The 22435-nt window shown below is 36.8% G+C and overlaps 1 protein-coding gene and 1 long non-coding RNA gene across 3 annotated transcripts in view; one reads left to right on the top strand and one right to left on the bottom strand.

Annotated features, from left to right (window-relative positions):
- Positions 1 to 2401, bottom strand: part of LOC117214648 (mannosyl-oligosaccharide 1,2-alpha-mannosidase IA) — a 222238-nt gene extending 219837 nt beyond the window's left edge. For both annotated transcript variants that reach the window (XM_033460850.1, XM_033460852.1), the window contains exon 1: positions 833 to 2401. The gene's annotated coding sequence lies outside the window, so the exon portion shown is untranslated. The remainder of the gene's footprint in view (positions 1 to 832) is intronic.
- Positions 2402 to 19156: 16755 nt separating this feature from the next.
- LOC117214747 lies at positions 19157 to 22199 on the top strand. The gene is made up of 3 exons (XR_004488930.1): positions 19157 to 19301; positions 21404 to 21787; positions 21853 to 22199. It is a non-coding gene; the product is annotated as an uncharacterized LOC117214747 (long non-coding RNA).
- Positions 22200 to 22435: the final 236 nt, after the last annotated feature.

Below are 22435 nucleotides of genomic sequence, written 5' to 3'. Positions count from 1 at the left end.
TTGTCCCCGACATAAATCGTCCGATACGAAATCGGGAAATAAATCGATTCGCGAAGCATTGAATAAATCGGCGAGATAAGCCACGTTCATTATCCTCTTTCCTTCCGTTGATCGATGCATCGATACGCGTCGAGAAATTCCGAGATCGAAAGATACAGCCAATAAGATATCGAGAGCTCCGTTTCTCAATACACTTCCCGAACACTAAATACGAGTAAACTGGTCACGAACGAGACTTCCTGGCCAAGGGAATTCCAACACGAATTTCCCCTTGTCGACACAAAGAAGCTCGCACAAAGACATCGCTGACTAATCTGCAATAAATTTGATCAGCAACGCGAGACAGATTAAAACAACTCGCTTTCGACTATAAACCAATCGCTAGGAGAAGCCGAAACAATGGAAAACGAAAAAGTTTCACGAAAATTCACTTTCCGTTGGCTAACCGTATATATTCGTTTAATCCCGTAACCACGATGCGTTACAACAAAGCCAGCAGCCGCAACGAACGGAAAAAGTCACGAAGACGAGTTATCCGCGTTACCTCGAGCCTGTAATCAATTTCCCTGGTGAATTACGCTATCCGCACGGGACACGTGGAAACCGTACATGTGGAAGAAAACACAGCAGCATTGGAAGAGAACGATCGATTTTCGATCGAATGCACTGATCTGTCGTCACTTTTCAATTTCCAACTATAGAATCGATGCAATGACATCGAGTCGTGAAACAAGAATAACCGATAATCGCGAGTCGAACTCATGAACGACGAGCATTGAACAAAGAGACATTTACGCGTCACATAAAAGATGTAATCGTTGCATGAATTTACCTGTTTCTGGAGACGCGAATGGACGAGAATTGAAGCAAGCCAGCCGAATAAATCGTTGTATTCTTCTGGATATCAACGAACGTGTCACAAATACTTCTTCAAAAATTCTGTTTCTTATCACGGTCCGCAGCTTTCCACGAATATCTCCTCCTTCTTTTCGTAGCTTCTTTCACTTTTGTACTTCTTTCGATGAAAGAACAAGCCTTTAATTAAACGCACCAAACGTGAATATCGAATCGCTGTTTCGTCTATCGCCAATTATCATTCACGTTTTCACTTTGCCGAACACACTGGATTATCGAACGACCTAACCGATGCGACTTCTGCACTCCGTATTACACATACATACGTATAACGATGCACTCTCTCGAGCAAAGGGCACGATGCTTGTTTATATTTTTTAAATTTCAGCGAAGATTTCTCAATCGCACATCGTCACGCGTAATTCACGACACCGAACGAGTCATAAACACAATGAGCTTATTCGAACGTTTCGACTAAGCCTGGCAGAGTTTTTGTCGAGACACGACCATGCATAACCTGTTTACCGGATGCACAGACACCGCCGAGATTTCTCTTCGAAAAACGTCTAGCTGGCGATGTTGGTCCCACGAGCAAGTAAATTCCTCCGTTGACGCGCCGGAAGGCTCGACGTAGTATCGAAGACGTTGCCAGTGATACGTTTCCGTCGCGTGAAATCACAGACACGTGTGTCTCGAACGTGAGTTACAGGCGAGTCAAACGAAACGCCGCAATCATATACGACAGAGCAACGATATGATTGAATATTAATATCAAACAAATAAGAACAATGACTGAATTATTAGCGACTACCTCGAGTAAATAACGTAGTCGTCAGACTTTCGATCTCGCGAAATATTTCCTACACGTTTAACGTCGACGATTCATCAACGAGACTTTTATGCATCGAGGAACACAATGGGAACGCGATACGATCGATAAGCGTGTCGTAGATCGCGTATCGGTACGAAATTCAGTAGTAACAGCCGCCAAGGACGGAAAATGGACAATACGTATAAAGCTATCAATTTCAACTACTAATTGTACGTACTCTTCTTAACGATTCATTAAAAAGAAGGAATCGTTCGGAAGATTATTATTATTATTATTATTAGCACACAGAAGAATTTTCAACGAAGAAGTCGACATCCAAGAACATACTCTTCGTCCGACTATTATACTTTAGTTTCCAATTCTATGGTTTTCCTAGTACATTCTTACAGCTCCGCGACCTCTGGGAACGAAGGTCGGATTCTTGAAAACGTATTAAAAGATCACAACAAACGCGAAGCAGAATTTTACTTTTGCGCGTGACTCGTTTTTAACGTTAGAAATATAGTGCTGATTATCGCTGTGACTCGTGTCCCTGTTGTTCTTCGTTGCTCGTTCACTACACCGGAAACACGCACCTGTGGGTAGATCCTTCTAAGTATTTCTACTCCCTTTTCTCCGTTCACTTCGTTCTTCCAGCGTTGAAACAACGTTACTGAACGACACACTCGCGCGCGATCGCGTCCGCCGGAGCACTGACACGACTCAGGATTCCACGAGTGACTGCAGCCGCATACACGACTCGAGTCGAACGACTTCGCTACTCGGCGCCACGACTCGTCGAGCCGAGCGGATCCGAATCCCTACGAACCGTTTCTTTGCGCTGCCGCTGGCCGCGACTCGCGCGCACTACGGCTCCGACTGCTCGCCGTGATGGAACGTGTCCCATCGTCGAGCTTTTCAACCCTTTGCGCTCGTATTCGGCTCGGAGATGGTTGCCGTGCTGGTCAGAATTCATTTGCATCCCACGAACGTTGATAAAATATAATCTCGTATGTAACAAGTAGCTTAAAAAGTTTTTTTTAAGAATTATATGAAATTTTAAGAAGCGCGTTGACGAAGAAATGCGCAAGCAGTGGCTGTCAGAGAGCAGATATACAATCGAAATGGTAAAAGTGCTGTAGTGACCGAGCAGATGTACGATCGAAATGGTAAAAGTGATGTGGTGGCTGAACATACGACCGCAAAGGGTTAATAAGTATTATACTTTAATTCGTCGATGAAATCTTTGAAGGAGATCGAAGAAGAAAGATTTATATCGTGGAAATGTGAATAACGAAAGCTTCTGATGATTTTGTATCTTCTGAATTTAACAATTGAAACTTTCTAACGTCGAAATTTTTATTTTCGAACGTAACGTGAAATCTTCGAGGAAGATGTAACGTCGTGAAAACGTGAATGATAAAAGCTTCTGATAATTTTGTATCTTGCGAGTCTGAGAAACGAGGTTCTGCGACATTCAACTTTATATCTTTGAACGTATCATGAAGATCATAGAAGATCGTCTGTCTTCGTGAAAATGTCAATGACGAAAGACTCTGACAATTTTGTATTTCTAGAGTTCGAGACTTCAATATTCACATTGAAATTTTTATTTTTAAGCGCGTTGTGAAATCTTTGAGGGAGATAAATTTGAGGATTTAAGAGTCTGAAAAATTTGTTAAAAGTGTCCTCTTGGGTGGTGGATGAATGTGTTGATAAATTGTATCTTAAGCAAGAATTTTTAAACTTGACATTGTTAGGCGTGATTGAAGCTTCTATAAAGAATGGAAACAATCTGTTGAATTACAAAGTTTCAAGATCGAAGCATTTGAGAACACAGCAAACGTATTAATTGCTAACAAATACATTGAAATTCTAATTTCACCTATTAAAAGTCTCTTTGGTTTCTTCTACCAAATAGTCTTCTCAATAGTTAGCCCAAATCTCAGAATCACTTCATTACAAAACCACGAGTCTATCAACAACCCAATGTACTTCCTCAATTCTAATACAACTCCATGTTACAATCAAATTTATCTATTGATTTAACATACTTTTATTTAACATACTGTTAAACATTCTCCATAATACTATGTAATTCCTCAAAATAACATTGAAACTCAGTTTCAAAACGTCATAAATATCCATAACTAAAAGGAACTTTTAATGAAATAAAAATGAATCCTGCCCAAGATGTTATTTAAAAAACTTGTAATATCTTTTCCTTCTGATTTAATTTTCAATTAAAACTAATAAGAGTGAAGAACGATAATCTGAATTTTCACCTACGTCATGTTTTTTTACGCGTCCGATGTTATGCTCCTTTTTATAACAATATGATATAATAATAATTAACAATAAAAAAGACGTATTATTATTCGAAGACACGATCTATTTTCTTATTATAATGTTATTTCCTCTTGTTGGACTTAACAGATACAGATCGAACATAGTTTGAGATCGTTCGACAGGTCAATGGATGAGGTTTTCGATGGTGTTCAGGTGCGCAAGAACTGCGAAGATCGGTCATGGAACTTCGACACGGTTTGCCAGATCTGGGCTCAATTTACGTTCAGTTGCGAAAGCAGCCGACGCTCGAACTTTGGATTTACATTCAAGTAAATTGGAATGCGGCATTCGGCGCGGAATGTACGGAGCATGCTGATAGTAAGGCGACGTGTTTTCGTGAGGAGAACGTTCCCGGTTATCGAACACCCTGGCGAGGTTATCGATATGCTAACTGGCTCGAAACTGTCACATAATTTGTCTCTGCTCGTAGGAGCTGCGGTCAAGCTGGTTATTCGGAGTTTACACTTCCTTCTCTGTAGAGGTGAATGAGGAGGCAGTATATACGCAGCTTTTTAGCCGCTGGTTACTCTCATGTTTGAGATGTACATCGATTATAAGAATTTTACAAAATGTAAGTTATACGAAGAAATATTTAAAGCAAAATATAATTCCACTATTTAGTAAATGAAAGAAACTACTATTTAGATATGATTTCTTTTATTTTTAGTTATGTGTCAATTATGCTCCTGAAAATATGAATTTTATAAAAATCATACAATATAATCATGATACATATCATATGACGAATATGACGAATGTCAGTATAATTACGTGATAAGTTTCTTCTACAATAGTGTTTCTAGATATTTTAAAAATGTCTACAATTTTGTAATTGAGTGTGGTAGTGGGTAGAGAAAAATGTAGAAAATATGTTTCAGATTGACATTCTAGAGTTTTCTCAATTTTTGTTCAATTTCTCAAAAAGTTAAGGTTTTCATTTTATAAAGTTAAAAGTTTTATTACCATATTTAAAAGTTATTAATCCACTTTTTCGGATTGTATTAAATGTGTGAATAAATTACTAAGCAAATTATGAGAAAGTATTTCAAGTATGCGACGAGATGGAAGTTTCCGTTTTCCGCAGCATATAATGACATAATACGATGATGAAGGTGGTTAATAAAGCGGAGAGAAACGTTTCATGAAGTGGGTCAATTGTCCAAGTATAAATTACGAAAAACCGATCGATCATCGAATTCGATTATACAATTAGTTGGACAACTTGGCTTCGTTCGCCACTTCAAACTTCCACCAACTTCTTCAAGCGAATCAAAGTGTACGTTCTATTTTAAGTTACGAAACTGTTTTCGAATACGGATCACCATTGATTATTGATTCTGGCTTACACTGCGTACTGAGAATATTAAGGGGAACACTAAATATTCTAACGGGTTTCGTATTTAAATGCTTAACCCAACACTTCAAGCAAGGACAAAAATTTAAGAAACAAATTTTTAAGACTTCTGAAATTCTATGTTCACTTTTCGATCAACCAATTTTTCTACCCAAACCTTGTTACAATCAATTTGCGATTATCTTTAGTAACTGACAACACATTTATAATTAATAAGTCAATCGTCTCAATTTTACTTTAAACAAAATAATTCCATTTGTTACAAGATTTACAAGTTCCAGAACGGAATTGTTGGAGATCGAAATAATTGACTTTTCAACTACGAAATAATGCGTCAGGTCGTAACGAAATTCGTTTGAAAAATGATTGAAAATTGAGCGTAACGAAATTTGTAAAATATTCTACGGACACGAAATAATATTAAAAGGAAAAAAAACATGCGAGAAAAACACCTATTCACTTTGAAATTAAAGTAAAAAAATATCAACATTGCTCGGCTGGCTGATCCGAATTCAGTGCATTAGATTTCAATTACGAGGAATCCATTGTAACAAGCCGTGATAAAAGCTGACGTTGTGCCGGGTATATGGGTAAACTGGTGCAAGAAAATTCTTTGAATTATATCTGGCTGACAAAGGGCTGAGAGTTCTCGGAACGTTGAATAGACGACCGGCCGTCGAATTTCATTCATATCGGAGACGCTTTTCACGAGTCGCATCTTTTTGTCGCTCGGGGTTGATCTTGATTTTGCATTAACGCGAATGAAAGTGGCTCGATACTCACGATGGCGAAACTTGCGATCCCGAGTCCATTGAAAATCCTGCCACGTCGCTGCAATGCGGTTTTCCCAGATAAATAAGCCATTACATCGGCTTGTCGTTTATGGACGGACCATAGTGTCGACGGGATCGTGAATAGCAATAAATGGACACAGCTCACTGATCCAATGGTTATTAGCGTCTAAATATTTCCCGGATCATCGACTTTGGAGAAAATTCATTTTTAAAGGATGTTTCAGGATACGAAAGTATTGTATAGTGAGAACATACCTACTATCTTTGGAAGATTCATGTCTTTGAAATGTTGAACCAAAGTGCTATTTTATTGAACGAATAATAAAAATAAACAAATTTTATCGCAATGAGAAATAGTAATATCTAGTACAATATCGAGATTTGAAGCGCGATATTAAATATGCGTCGTAAGTTTATTATATAGTCGGCGCAATAAATCAGTACAGCTAATATGCTACCCATCTGCAAACCTAAAACTACATATTTCGTAATACGCTATTTAGATGGCCGTTTATCCCTAAAATTGAAATTTAAAAAATCAATTCCATCTCTGACTCAATGACTACATCTCTTGTAATTCAGTTAATTTTATCGAGACGAAACCTACTCAGTACATAAATATTTACCAATGTAACCACATATCCAGGGCTCTAAATAATTTTATCCGTAGCAATATCGAATTGCTATCTAGGAACCGGAACCCGCCATGTCCGCAAGAAATAGCAATGGAAACTAATTCCAACGTGTGGTTGCAAAACAGCCGAGGCTAATCCCGAAATGAAAACGTCCCGTCGCGATCGTGTCGTGCAATAGGATCGTAAGTTAGCAGGCGGTGCGGCGGTGGTTTCACGCTTAAATTAAGAGTGGAACGCGTGCGTGATGGAAATCGTTTTCACGCCGGCGCGTCCTCGCGAAAACCAAGCAAGGAAATTTAGATGGGGTCTAGCGCGTACAGGTTTATCGGAATCTACTTACGATTAGCCGGACGCGGCTTGCCGAACTTCGATCTAATAACTGGGAACACGCGAGGCCATCTAACCGTGTAGAGATTATATCTTCATCGCGTTCTGTCCAAATGTTAAACGATTATTCTACGGAATATTCATGAAGTGAAGAAAGTGAAAATCGGACACGTAAATAGTGTGGTATTACTATCTTTCTATTCCTCTGTTGTATATTGGAATTTATTTTTAGTTAGAACTCGATGAGTTGTTCCTTTTTATTAATCATTGTAATTGAATCATTCGCGTGATGTTTTTATCTACCGCTGGAATTCCTTCTTTGATAGTCTCAATTGTTTTCTATTACTGACATTTTCATTTTGATACCTTGACATTGCTTTCCTACTGTTCGAGTTTCTTGACTTTTCTTGTGGAATTCATCGTCCTTTTTGTTGCTACAATTCCTTCTACGTCTTTATGTTACATGCCCTGTTGCTGAAATTCTTTGTTTCGTATTCTTGTTTTATCTTCCTCTTGCTGTAGTTGTCTATTCGTCATTCTTGTGCTACATTTTCTTTTATAGAAATTTTTCTTTTTTCTTGTATCGTTTTTATATTGCGGAGATTACCTTATTCCATGTGACGTAATTTGATATATGAGGAGAATCGTGTACATACGTGTTTTGAACAAGGGGAATCAGCGTCACTGATATCGGAAACTTTCTGTTGAAAGTTGAAGAAACGGTCGAAAAAACGAGTGCTGGTAGCAGATCGAAAGGCAAACATCACCGCGTATATTCTAGCCCGATACCGCAATGCGATGGAAGCCACTCGAAGGAACTGGAGAAAAGAAACAGGTGCTCCTATGGGATCGAGATAAATTTCTCGTACCGAATGAAACATACAGAAAACTGCATCGAGTGATTTCTGTGCGGCGACAAGTTGCCGATATTGCGTTGCAAAAGTGAGGAAGCGTTTCAAGCACGTTTGCCGAAAGGAAGGAAATTGAATATTAAGTTTTATCGACAGTCTCTACCAGGATCGTGAGTTTACCATCCTTTCAGGAAAAACGAAATTAAATCGATCGTCTTACGCGAGCATACTAAATATTGATGCATCGTATGAAAAAAAGCCTTCGATTTTGTCGAATATTATACTCGCGAAAGGAATTTTTCGAATGAATGTTAATTTATTTCAATATAATTAATAAATCTTCCACTTAGTGATTATTCTACCAACTAATTAACTCAATTCTTTGGAACGTTGGCTAAGTAGGACGAATTACATTTTATATGCTTTATATTACGTTGTCCGAAAAGTGTCTTTCTTTCGAAAACGTGTTTTTTACAACGGTGTACCTTCATACAAACGTGGAACCAAGTCTGTGAAATGTCGCGGTGTTTATCTCAACAGAACAAAATGGATCGTAATAATATAAAACAAAAAACGTTCTGCGTCTATTATTTCCTCATAAAACGAAAGAAACTTTTCAGACAGCCTAATATTTATATATCTCTATATATCTTATCTACAACTCCCTAAGTTATCCCTACAAAGTTTACCTCCCAAACGTTTTCAACTACCATAACAACCTAGATTCTTAAATTTTACTCAAATTCTACTCTCAATTCAAATCCACGGTCCTAATAACTATCACTCGAAACGTACTCGATCAGATCGAAACAAACGAGCATGAGACACGCGAGTCGCCTTGAGTCATGCTGCGGAAGCTCTAGCAAACGTCCCACCACCCGCTCAATTAACCGGTAAGCCATTTCCTGTCCTCGTAATGGCGCGATTAATCCAGCAAACGTGTCAGAAAGAAGCGGCAGTCTGGTACAAAGAGGCGTGCAGAGTCAAAAGGGTTAACTGGCGTCGTGGCGTCGCTCACCAACAAAGAGGACGACACGTGCGTGTTGGTGAATGAGTAAACGACAGTCACGAGGGGAAAGTAGTGGAATACAACGGGGAATGCTTCGCTCCGGAATGGCAATAGGCTGTACAAATTCACGATTAAAAAACTAGAGACGAATGAAAGCTTCCAGCTAAATGATATACAGTCGGAGACAAAAATATGTGGATGGGTAGTAGAAGTGGATATCGATAAAGTTTCATCGAACTAATACTTGTGTTATATACTTAAATTTTAGCTATTACATACCTTCATAGTTTATAGACTGCTTAGACAATAACTGAAATTAATATTTATATTTTTGTGTGAACAAGCCGCATTTAACGAAACTTCATCGATAGTACTTTCGTTCGTTTCCATTTGTCCAGCGTGTCCATTTATTTTTATCGCCGACTGTACATTTAGCTCGTTCGCGATTTCGTCTGGTTCTTCCGTCGGTTGGCTATGTTCTCTTTTGTTTTCGAGCTATCTAGTGTCACTTATCGTAAAGAACCGACGTTCCACTGCAACCGCAATAATACCAACGCATAATTCTTCCTTTGTTGATGACGAGGAATTAGCTGGTTTGCAGGAACAATTGAAAGTGGTATTTTACGTTGCTCGTGTAATCCAGTGGAGAATGCTGACCTATCGATATTTCGAAGGGTAATTGCGGGTATTGAATGGACTTTCAGAATGGCTTAAACTGGTTGCGTTTTAAAATAGTTTCAGGTAGATGATAGTTCTCTGAGGTACTTTCAGTTTGATATTTTTGTTTCTATTCGATGTAATTTCTACGATGTAGTAACAACCGAGCTCGTCAACATATACGATTTCTCTGAGTGATGCAAAGTATAGTTGTTTAGCTACTGATGCTTGTTCAAATTCATACTTTTGTAGATACTTTGTATATCTTGCATCTCATGCGCGTTTCGTACGTTTCTATACATTTGTAAATTTTGTATAAATACCTGTAATCTAATAATTACGCTACTAGAATCATATGTTTCAAATAATCTGACTTCAACTTGAATTTTCTACAGATCATTCTCCATTAGATTGTAATAAAAAAATTATTTGACAGCCGCAAATGAGATGACAACGATTCACGTCTTAATATCGGACAGACTAGATTCACCTTGTATCAAGATCAAGTTGTCTAAGTCATCGATGATAACGAGGAAAAACATCTGAAGATCCAAGAGAAGGAAATAAAAGAAAAAGGCGCCGAGCCAGCAATAAATGAACGAAAAGGAATAAAAAAGAAGGACAACCGGCGGTTTGTAATTCATATTAAAATCTCAAAGAGCAAAGCAATCAGGCGACTCGTGGCTTCGGCCCTTCTGGACTCCCGTGTCGAATTAAACTTACAGATCCGGGCAAATGGAGAAAGGAAGAGAAAACGGCCGAATGAAAGAAAAATATTGTATTTTTTATGAGAGTCACTACCCTTCGTTTTGGTTGGATTCTATCGAGCTAGAAGAGAAAGAGAAAGAGAGAGAGAGAATGAAAAAAAGAAAAAGAAGGGACGAGAACGGAAAAGGGTGTTGAACCACGGCGACGAAGAGGAGGAAAATATCGAGTCTGTTCTAGCAGGATCAAAGTTAAACGAATGCGTCCCGCGGAACACAAAGGATTTCCATGGCACTTTATTACACCGAAGCCGTGGTGACTTCGGTGGCGCGCGACCGGCTCTCTCTTTCGAGTTTTTGGCCCTTCCGTTTCAGCGTCGGTCGTTTCGCATGGTCGAGAGAGAATCTTAATGGAAATGTAAATTCGCGCAGCTAACACGTGCGACGGGGACTTTGGTCGATTCGTTTCGCCGCTTTCCTTTTTTTCCCCTCCTTTCCCGTTCTTGTACTTTTTTTTTATTTTCTATATCCTCCTACTTTTTATCTCTTTATTCGCGCCAGCGGCCCTGATTGAAATTTTTCGTCCGGGAACGCGGTCGCGAACGGATACTTCGCACACCACTTTCCACGATTTTTTTCGGGAATTCTATTTTCCACCGGCGAGGAACTCGTCCGATCCTACGTTCGATTTTAATTTAGCTTTTACAATTTTCGATTAAACGGCCGCCGGCCAGGGGAAACTCCGCTGATGGAATCTCACCGGATCAGGAATTGGATCTTTCCGTTCGATGAAAGTGCCGTGTTATGCTTAAGTTTTTTTGCAATGCTAGGTGATATCGTATGGAGAAGTCGGATGCGATCGTACGTCAAAACGTGTGTGGTATTATTCGGCTATTAGCGTTTTAAGTTTTAACTCCTATCTTATAATATGCAGATTACGGTCGCGATTTGACAAATACTGATTGAATTTGTAATAGTTTATTTCCGATTCTAATCTTGATCTCAATCAATAATTGGAGATCGCGAAATATGATTTATGAATGTATATTATTCAGAACAATTAGAGAGACGTTGATATAAATGCTTATATTACATTAACCAAGAAAACAAAAGGAAAGGAGTTGAAAAAGTATAGAACGAGTTTCTTTGTATCTTTAGATAGTTGTGAACATTTTGTGTTCTTGTCCAGTGGAAAATATGATTATAAAAATTAAATTAATACAGAAAGCGGCCCTCTAATTTTGTACGATTTCGTACATGTTTTTAATTATTAAAAAGAAATGTAGAGAAATACAGAGAGTGATTGTAAAAGTTAAAGCAATATGTAAAATAATCTACGAGTTATTTTGAGTATATGATGTTTTAATATTTTACATCAAACACGGTGTTATTACAGCGAATAGCTAACAACCAGTTAGTAGTGTCAGTAGAAAAGTCGCAAAGTTGGGAAATAATGATGTGCTGCCTTAAAACCACACACTGACCCAGCAAATAAAACATCAAACGTAAAATGGTACTTACGGTTTTGCAACGCAATCGCAATTCGCAGCTCGCTAGGACAGCTCGAGACAATAAAAAAAACTCCTGACGCGACGAGACGCGCGTGTCCTTTTTACGAGTGCCACAATGTCGTGGAAATGCCAACGATAAAAGCTTCTGATGATTCCATATCTCTCGAGTCTGAGAAACAGTCTGATCGAGTCGAATTTTTGCGTTATCGAAATTTTTATATTCACACGACCCGCGAGATACTCGCATTTTTGGACCAAAGACCATCGAAGGACACTTCATGAAGATATTTCTCCTGAGACTTGTTACAGAAGTAATCTGTATAAAAAGATTTCATCCATGTTAAAAATTTTCTTCCATTAAAATATAGAAAGTATCTTTTATATATAGTGGCTCGCAAAAATGTTTCAGTATATTTATATTGTATCTATGCATATTTCGTTTTCGAGGTAACTTGCTTGTTTCTGTTTTATAATATAATACATTTAGTTTAAAATATGTAAATTGGTTGCTTTGTTTTTACACGAAATTGCAATGATCACTATTCTAATTTCGATTATCGGCGATAACATTCCTGCATAAAATGTCAACGCCGAATAAGCCGGAATAAATATCGAAATTTGAATAAATATTTATATAGGGCGATATTTAAATATGCTAATAATAGCAATAAGCATACAAATTTGGCAAAATATTTACGACAAATAATATGTAAATGTAACCGACGATAATATGCAGATACAGGTCAACGACAAGAAATGAACTGTCGGAAAAATAAATAGGATACAAAACAGGCCGTACACGTTATTCCTATTATTCTCTATTCGTTTCGATATCTGTTTCGATAGAAATTTCGAAGTTTTCCCGATAAATCTGATTCATATAGAATAAAAGTTTTTATGAATGTTTTAAAGTGAACTAGCCGACAGTATTTTGTGAGCAGCGTGCGTCAAACCGGAATCCTGCGGAATTCCAGTTCGTCGAATTTATCCGTACCGAGCAATCCTATCATCGGCTAGACTAAAGCTTCGATGCTTATGGCATTTAATCTCAAATACCTTTCCTATGATGTTTGTATGCTGATTCCGTAAATCAAAGGCTAATCGGCCGACCCACATACGATATGGCTCTCTACAAAGGTAAGCAACCATTGAATGCGGAAATGAACGCAAACAGGGAAATACCGACGCGTTCATTATCCTGCATCATTTAGCACGAACATTTTTGAACAGTGAAATTCATCTCATGTCGAGAATTATGAAGATCGTTTGATGGAAAAATTGTGAATTGCAGCTATTTGGATTGAAAGATGAGTCTCTATCGAGTTTGTTACATTTTTGTTACGTTATATTATGTTCTTATATTATGTTTTAATACTGGAAAATTATAGAACGTTGACTCTTTCATGATTTTTTCGTTATATTCTATAGAATGTTTAATGCTTGTTTAGTGGTCCAAGATTATAGACAATTTACGTATAAGAATAGTATCCTGATAGCGCCTCATTTCTCAGAATTTTATTTAAAGATATTTATTAACTATATTGTATAGGAACGAAATAGTTTCATTTGCCGGAAGTGTGTTCTATTTAAACACGAATATCTTCAACAATATTTTTAACAACTGCCCGAATTTCTTCGTATCTTTAAAAAAACAGAAATTTCATTTCTTCCGATATGCATGGAAATTGCACGTTTCTTTCGTTGGTTCCATTACGAAAATATTGTATATAAACGAAAATTGTGTAGCTTAAAAGCTGCACTGTGCACACATTGTTCCATTTCGTACTTTCGATACTTTTGACAACAGTTTCCAACGTAGATGGTTTTCCATTTGGTCGGGAAATAAATGTTCACACGAGAACATAGGAGGAGGGATTATTTTCGCGCAGATTAAATTTTCTACCGTATTTGTTGTTTCGTTTGCTATTCGAATTGTTATTTCACGATATTCGAAGTTTCTTCGTGTAAATGAAAATACGGGAAATAATTATTCTAATAATTAACCTATATCAGAAACACATACGGCACAGGAAGTTTGCATTTTGTTTAATTTCATTCTTTTACAACGATCTCTATTTGTTTTTCATCCCGAAAAAAAACATTTAGCTTCGATTGTAAAGCGGAAATAAAATGAAAAACAAACTGGTATCACGTCCTGATAAAATATTATATTTTCATTTAAAATAAAACAAAATACGCGCCGTTCATTGTTTGCATTCCACCTTTTTGATTTTTGAACAGAGGAGCTCCATGTAGCTGATTTATCGTTTCTTATTCAGTGTGCACGATTTCTTCGTATTCGTGAAAATATGAGAGAATGTTAATTGATAAATAGTACCATGAATAAGAGCATTTCGAGCATTGATTTCCATTTAGTTCCGTAACACGTAAAAGAAACTTCACAAGTATCGTTTCTTCATTTAATAAATTAAAAAAATACGAAACGATTTTTGTCTTCTGACAAAGTGATACTTTTGAAAATTTCTTTCACATCAATAAATTATTCGTTTGATACCAACAAGCTTTTTGTTTGAAACATTTGCTTATAGAAGTATCAGGACCACACGCTAATAATAAATGAATAAAAAATGTTCTGTATGATGCTAATCGATAGTAAGCGACCACACACGATACTAACTTATAAAGCATCTGCAATTCCAATTGCGTGAACACTGTTGCTCTAATTCTTCATCATCTAGACATGTAATCAAAAGTTCTTGTGCTCAAGGTATGGTAACAGTTTACCCGAACAATGGAAACAGATATATAGATAGCAATTTATCGGACCGACCGCAATCAATTTCCCTCATTTGTCCGGTTAATTATCTGCCTATTGTATAATTGCACTGTAATTGCTGGTTTCTCGTAATCGTAACATAATTCCACGTAATTATACAGAACTTCGGTTTTACTTTCGTTCTTACTTGGTCTAATAGATACAGCCATGCTCTGTGGCTCATGGCGAGACTGTTAACGAAGCGACAAGCGCTTGCTTTTGTTTTCACCCATGCGTGAACTATTAAAAGTCAGTGAACCTTATGTTGGATAGTAAGAATGTCAGATCTCTGTCAATGATAACGCCTATTGTTTCTTTGTTACAAACGCGAAAATATGGATGGTTGGCTTAAAGGAGTTGAATTCTTGCATTTTTATTGCAATTAAGTCGAAAGAAGTATTTTAATTCATTAAGCACTGGCCTTGCATCAGTAAAACATTTCATTTACAATCTTTCTTAGTTCATTCACATTATTAAATTTTGTCTTTCAACATCGTAATTCTTGTAAAGAAATTCCAATGATTTCGTCACCATTTCTTCCTTCAAACAGGAAAACTTTATCAGAATTCATTAGATCGTGTTAATGATGCGAGTATTTTTATGGCTAGTGTCACGGGTTAAATTAACATCAGCAGCGAAAGTTGCGCCATGTCTTTGCGAGCTATTAGCCACGTTCTTACCATATAGTTGGAAGGTCTTGCAAGATGTACAATTGAGACGACAAGTGCGATAATGGGGTCCATGACGCCAGGCCTCGTTAAGCTTTAGGTTTATTAAGAGAATCGTTGAACTTCTAACAGGTCGTCTCTTAACGTAAGCGATATATTTCCACATGTTTCTTAATCCTTAACTCAGACATGAGAAGTATTCTCATAATTTCATTTTCAAGTAATACAGTAGGCTGAAATCTTGTGCAGATTATATAATCTTTGGTAATCTTTGTACCAATTTATTAATTTCGTTTGATTCTGACGAATCTGATTTAATAATTTATTACTCGCTTTGGAAATAAATTATTAATAACTATTAGGATGCATATTGGTAAGGAGAATTAAAATTGTTTTAATTTAAGTAATCTCAATAATCCGAATGAGATTTAAATGGCTCAGTAATCTTCAACTAGATCGAGTTTTATAACTATCGGCTATAAATCAAGATTAAAATTTTTTACTAGAGTACCACAAATTCTACCAAGGAACAATTTATTACAACCAGTTAAGAAATACGGTAGAAGTTTACGAATGTTGACTAGATTTATGGTACACGCTAATAACGGAACATTACACGAATTTTATATGTTTATAGTACACATCACAAATTTCGTAGCAAGTTTAATATGGCTATCAGGTATAGAAGAACAGAGTTTACTGCGCGCTATGGAGAGACGTAGCAGATTTTATTTCTGGCAATAAAATTGACTTCACACGTAGAGTATAAAAATTGAACAGGATCACAGGCCAATAATAAAATTTATATCCTACGTTTTAGTTATAAAAGACTCTGATTCTCTACTCCTTGGAAATATTCTGAACTATTAAAATTTTAGAGAAGAATTTACGTAGCAAATAAGGACTTACTTACTCTGTCATCTTAGTAGACTTTCAGTCAATTTGTTCTTCTGATAATCACTCTTAGTCAATATTAGCATCTGTTCCTAGTTTTAAACGTGATATTACGATGACATAACTCACTAGCGTAAGCTACGCTTCGTTATCCTTAGAAATGTATTTACCTAATCTTAACCCTGCTATTCTTCTCACTTCTCTTTTACATCTGTATTTTTTAAAATACCTTTCTTTCAAATTTTAAAATACTTTCTCTATGAGTAGTGTAGAATACACAAAAAATAGTAACATTTGATATACTGAGCACTAAAACCAAATATTTACAAACTATCCATATTTTAATAATATGCGATGAAATATAATTTTCATTCTGTGCCATACAGACTCGACGAGAACAGCATTGTTGAAAGATGTTAAGAGTACAAAGAAAATGAAACACAGAAATTACAATAGTTCATTATTCTTCGTGGTAGAAGATAATAGATTTGAGCATCGAAAGAATCGAAGATAATAACGATGATTTTCTATTATGTAGCTAGAATGAATACCTTGCAGATAGTATAGCATTGTACGATGGCGAATTTTCAAACGAAAAGTTCCATTACGAGTGCAGCTTGTGCAAACGGACCCATGGACAACGCTGGCTAGCATTAAACTTTCATTTTCCACGCGCATCGGGCAACAATGCGAAAGAGGGAAAACTTCTTTGTAAGGTACTCCATTCACAAAGGAAACTGAAGGCACAATGGGCCACGAAGGTACAGGCGCACGAAAGTGCGCCAAATGCGAAATGCCAAAGTATTTTCTGTTCCGAAGAACCTCGTAAATGTTGATAAGATTTGTTGAGGAAACGCGTGGATTTACCTAAGGAGACATTGTGTTATATACAAGCGTTCTTTTCTATAGGTTGCCTTAATTTATGTGCTTTCCATAAAACATAATGTACAAACTGGTATATAAATGAAATATCGTTATAACTCACTTATTTCCTCAAGAAGACGATGAAATGGACGAGAAGTTAAGGAAGTTTGTCCAATACATATCTCTTTTATATACATGTCTATTGCCCAATAGATATAGTTACTAAATTTTACACTTGTGCACTATCATGCACAAAAGTTTCTTATGGACGAATCTCTTTCTTCTTTTCTAAAACAATTCTCATAAAAATCAACAAGTTTATCAAGTGTACTCAATAAATTCACATAAAATCAAATGCAAAAATGCAACAAACCTATTTCATACCACTTGCCTGCTACAATCGTTTATTTCATCCAGACTGTGTATATACAAATGCAATAAATCATCGCGAGATCAGAGTAAAAAGCGACCATCAGTCACGGTAAAAATTCAATCGAGCAAAGAGCTCGATACAATTTTTCAATGGAGTCAAAGCTGGTGAGAAATTCGAGATAACAAGCAAGTTTCTGAAACTTCGCTGAGAGAACTGTCGCGAGACGGATTACGCGTTCGCCAGTGGCCGAACAATTCTTGGAAATGGATCCAGCGAGCATCGGAGGAGGCCCCATCGGAGAATCACGGTGTTTGATCGCGGTGTGTAAACTTGGGACAGAAATACGACAGTCGAGAGGACCGCGATGTGTGCTGAGTCATGAGTATCAGGACTACCGAGCTCCCAGGTGGACCAGCTCAGCAACCGGGCTTTGATATCCTAACCGTTGCTCGCTGTCGCGTTGTTCTAGCCCTCTTTGGATAAGTTACACGCGAAACTACAGTCAATCATAAAATGTTACACGCGAAACCATAGTCAGTTTACACGCACCTCTGAAATATAAAATGTTCCAGTAAAATCGTCAGTTATACAAATTTAATACATTACGGCAGATATTATTAAAATGTAACGCAATTTATTCACTTATCTGTTATATTTACGTGATAAAAATAGTAGGTTTAATATTATGTTTATATTTTCTAGTCCTCTCCTCTTGCACAATATTGCCTTGTTGTTTCCTTGACGTTGAGAAAATTAAAGAATCTGCAATCTATGATATAATTTTCTGCCCAGATTTCTAACAGTTAAATATTAAAAATTATGCAATTCCTTTTAGAAATACGTTAATAATAATTGTATTCATATGTAAGAATCTGAATAAGTAATTTTATGACAAAAGTAAGTACTTACGTTTTTAGATTCTTTGGTATGTCTAGATATTGGTGATTGACGTCACGATTTTGACGAAAAGAAAGAATATTGCAAGAGGAACGCAGGCGGAGAATGTCAGGTTAGGTTAGGTTAGCTAATGTTTGTAACAAATAACAAGAAATTTTTATATATATTTCCAGATTGGTTTCAAATGTTATCAATATAAGTATAAGAGTCGCGTCCTATTACAGCGTTAATGAAATTTTAAAAATAATACTTTTAAGAGTTGGGAAATTAATTGAGTTGAATAATTAATGTAATTTAAATAGAATATATACCACAACGATACTTTTATGACATACTGATACTCTTATTAAGGAATGTATGCAATTTAAAATTCATAACCGACATCAAATACCAGCCTTATTAAAAATAAAAGATACTCTAAAATGTTTACGCGGACATTTTGTAATCGAGGTTAAATTTTCATTAAAGCTACGCTTGAAACTTCTTTATACATTCCCATATATAATTACATAAATTAATATATCGAGCTGTATAAACAAACGTTATGCATAATATAGCTAACGATTTATAAACACAGAATATTACATTGTACAATTTATATATGATAAGAAATGAATTACTTACATGTAAATAAACGTCTTCCGAAACAAATAATGAATTAATAAAACTACACATTACGTAGTCACACTTGCCAAAACTGAATATTTCATTCTGTGTCAACGTACGAAATTCACGCACATCCGATGTTTTCTTCGGAAAATGTCGAACATGGCCGAAGATATACGAAATCATTCATGTATGTGAAAACCGGCTCCTACCGGCAGAGTTCGCAACGTACAACGCTTTGAGTGGACGTTCCGTATCGTATTAATTCTTTTATGCGCAATTCGTTTGTAATTTAGTGCGAATAAAGTGTAAAGATCAAGACTGTGCAATCAATCGAGATCCTGTATCCACGACAGCGTTCTTTATGTAAGTGTTGTTCATGTATCTTACTCGTATGTCGTATTATATATGAATTTCGATTACATGCATCAATTATACGTATTATACAATCTTCGAGAACGAAAACAGTGTTTCGCAGAATGTAAATATTATTGATTTTATTTCGAAGTGAAACTTGTGAATTCTATTGACGGTTTCAATTGTGCCTCGATTTTCGCGTGAATTAATCGTTTTATCGTTTTGTTATTATAAAGTAAAATATAGGTTAGTGCGCAGTAGCAAACTATATGTCAAGTGTATTACTGTTAAATATAACCTATCAGTAACTGCAAGTATGTTACGAAAGTAGAAGTATATCATCGTAATTGTTACACAAGTATTAGGATTTGTAATATAAATCTGATCTAAATTGAAGATTATTAAAATTTTGATCGTTTAGCCCTCTAATAAATATAATACAATATAATAAAAGGGGAAAGAATTCAGACTGAAAAATGTAGATAATAATTATTTTTCCATTCTCAAACTTTATTGCATTACTTGCATCAGACACACACAAAGATGTTTATAGATGTGTAATAATAATTAATAATAATTATTAATATTGTGTTACAATTACTGTGTTACACATAACAATATTTAAGAAGATATTTCAATGACATTTATAGTAATATAACCATTTACTGGAGTCTCTCGTGTTCCTTCTCGTGTTACATTACCAAAAGATTAAAACATTTTAACTACGATAAACTCTTCCTCCATTTTCACTTAACCACATCGAATCATCAAAATACAGATTTCTCTACCAAAACTACTACTTCTAACGATCCTAATTCCATTCAAACGCAATCAAGTTTCGAGTTTCCGTGCATCAGGAAACTTAATATCGAATCTTTCCCCTATCTTCGATCAGAATTACCGATTCACCTTACCGCAACAACCATCCCTTTCACTTACTCTCACTACTACTATCTCACATAGTCGCGTGTCGCGTGCCAAAGAGGACCGGATAACGCGTTCGACAGTCACGCAGTGGTTGCTTCTTTTAATCACGAACCTAAAAAGGGGCCATCGATTTTTCACATTTCCCCGAGAGACACGCCCGTCTCGCGTGTCTACCCATCGAAGCATCGTCAAATCAAAGCCCCTCTAGCGTGGACTTAAAAAAAAAAGAGAGAGAGAGAAGAGAGAAAAAACAGAGGAGAACTGGCTTAATCACTTGGTCGTTTGTCGCCTTCGTTTAACCCTCGAATGGTATGAAAAAGAGGGTGGCTTTTTCGACGACGCGTCGAAGCTTTTTAGCAGGATGTCACGCGTCCTCGTTCCACATGAGCTTGTAGCAGCTGTTACGCGCATTCATCATTCCACTGATGTCCCTACGTATTATCCTCCCACGGAGTATTTGCAAAACAGCCCCTTCAAACAGATTTCGCTCCTGGATAGCGGTGGTCGGCGTTTCCAAGCCAGGAAAGCAATGCGATCGTGGAGTTCAGCGAACCACCCCTATGGTAAATATTACGGATTGCCGGAACTCTGTCGGCTGAGACTCATTACCCGATGCCTTCGTTCTTTCGACACGCAAGAACGTTAATTAACGATGCGCGTTTTTGCGCGAAGCAAGATCAACTCCATGGAAGTTTGCGCTTTATGGTTAGGGTGAAACTTGTATGTTTTTTGAAGTTGTCGCGGTTGTAGTTTGGGATGGGAGTTTGTATAATTTACAGAAATTGAATTTTTAAGGTAATAAGGATAAGGAGATGAATGACGAAGGAGTTAATAAACGAAGAACATTAATTAATCAAGTTCAACTTTATAGTTAGGGCGAACAAAGTTTGTTAAAGTTGTTGCAGTGTTTGCGGTTGTTTTGTGGTCTAGAGAATCCGTTGTGTAATTTAATGGAGTTAGATTTTTAAGTTAATATAATCGAAGACGATGATAATGAACGAATTAATGAACGATAATGAACGGAGAATTAGTTAATTAAAATCAACTGTGAAATGCTTTTTCATTCGTATACACAGATTCGATCTCATTAGATGAAATGTTCCTAAGCACAGTAATTCAATTCATTTATTACATTTTACTACGAAGCTTTTACGTAATACATTAACGTGGTTATAAATTTTCAGTTCGACGAAATGAAATTAGCACCCTCGATAAAACAACGATTCCACGAGCGAACGAATGAATCATCCATTAAAGTACCCGACGCATCAAGTAGTAGACGAACAAAAACCTATCTCGACAGGAGAATCTCTTCTTCGAACCCTCTCCTTGCTCACCTTTACTCGACATCAAAGGGTTCACGAATTCCGGAAATGCGCTTCTCGAAGGATCCCCAGGCGCTCACTCGAAATTAGCGCGGATTCGTCGGCGTGGTGACGTTGGGAAACGCCTGGGTAATATAACTTTTGCTCGTAAACGGAAGACAAAGACAGAAAGAGAGAGAGAGAGAGAGAGAGAGAGAAAGAGAGACTCAACGTAGGAAGAGTGGGAAACAGGGAGGGATAAAGGTATTTGCAGACAAATCAGTCGAGTTCTCTCGCAACGTTAAGCCTGCAGAATCTATCTAATTTAGGGTCATATTGGGAGACATGCAAGATATACCGATGGCGTGTAGGGGAGATTTGGCCCGAGGACCAAACCACTAATCCTTGCGTAGTAATCGATGATTTCCGCCCCTAAATTGTTCCTTCCTCCGTGGGGCCATAGACCAGGATGAACGAAGCTTAAACGAGGGAACCGCGTTGTCGGCGCTTTTGTTCTTCTAAAAGCGGCGGTAGCGACAACGATATAATTGTTTTGATTATTATTGGAGACAGTCGTCGAGTTGCCTGTTTATATTGTAATTACTAAGAGGTGGGTATTAGAGGTTGATTATTGCGTTGATAATTGGTACTTAGGATTAGCGAGATTTTTAAGTAATTATGAAGATATTATGATATTCCTGGAATATTATTTAAAATGTAAATATTGTTTTCAGTTAAAAAGTAAATTCTGAAATTACGAAAATTACTGATAGTGGCTGTAAGTTCCGCGTACCGAGTACCGAATATGAATTCCAATACTCGCGTCGAAAATGCTACGTGTATTTAATGATCGAGTACCTACAACAATTCTCTATTTCATCTTAATAATACAAGATATATTAGCGAAGCGAT

This window comes from Bombus bifarius, unplaced genomic scaffold (genome assembly GCF_011952205.1).
Source record: "Bombus bifarius isolate JDL3187 unplaced genomic scaffold, Bbif_JDL3187 scf7180000009243, whole genome shotgun sequence".
NCBI classification, from domain to species: domain Eukaryota; kingdom Metazoa; phylum Arthropoda; class Insecta; order Hymenoptera; family Apidae; genus Bombus; species Bombus bifarius.
This window is presented reverse-complemented; position numbering and strand designations above follow the sequence as displayed.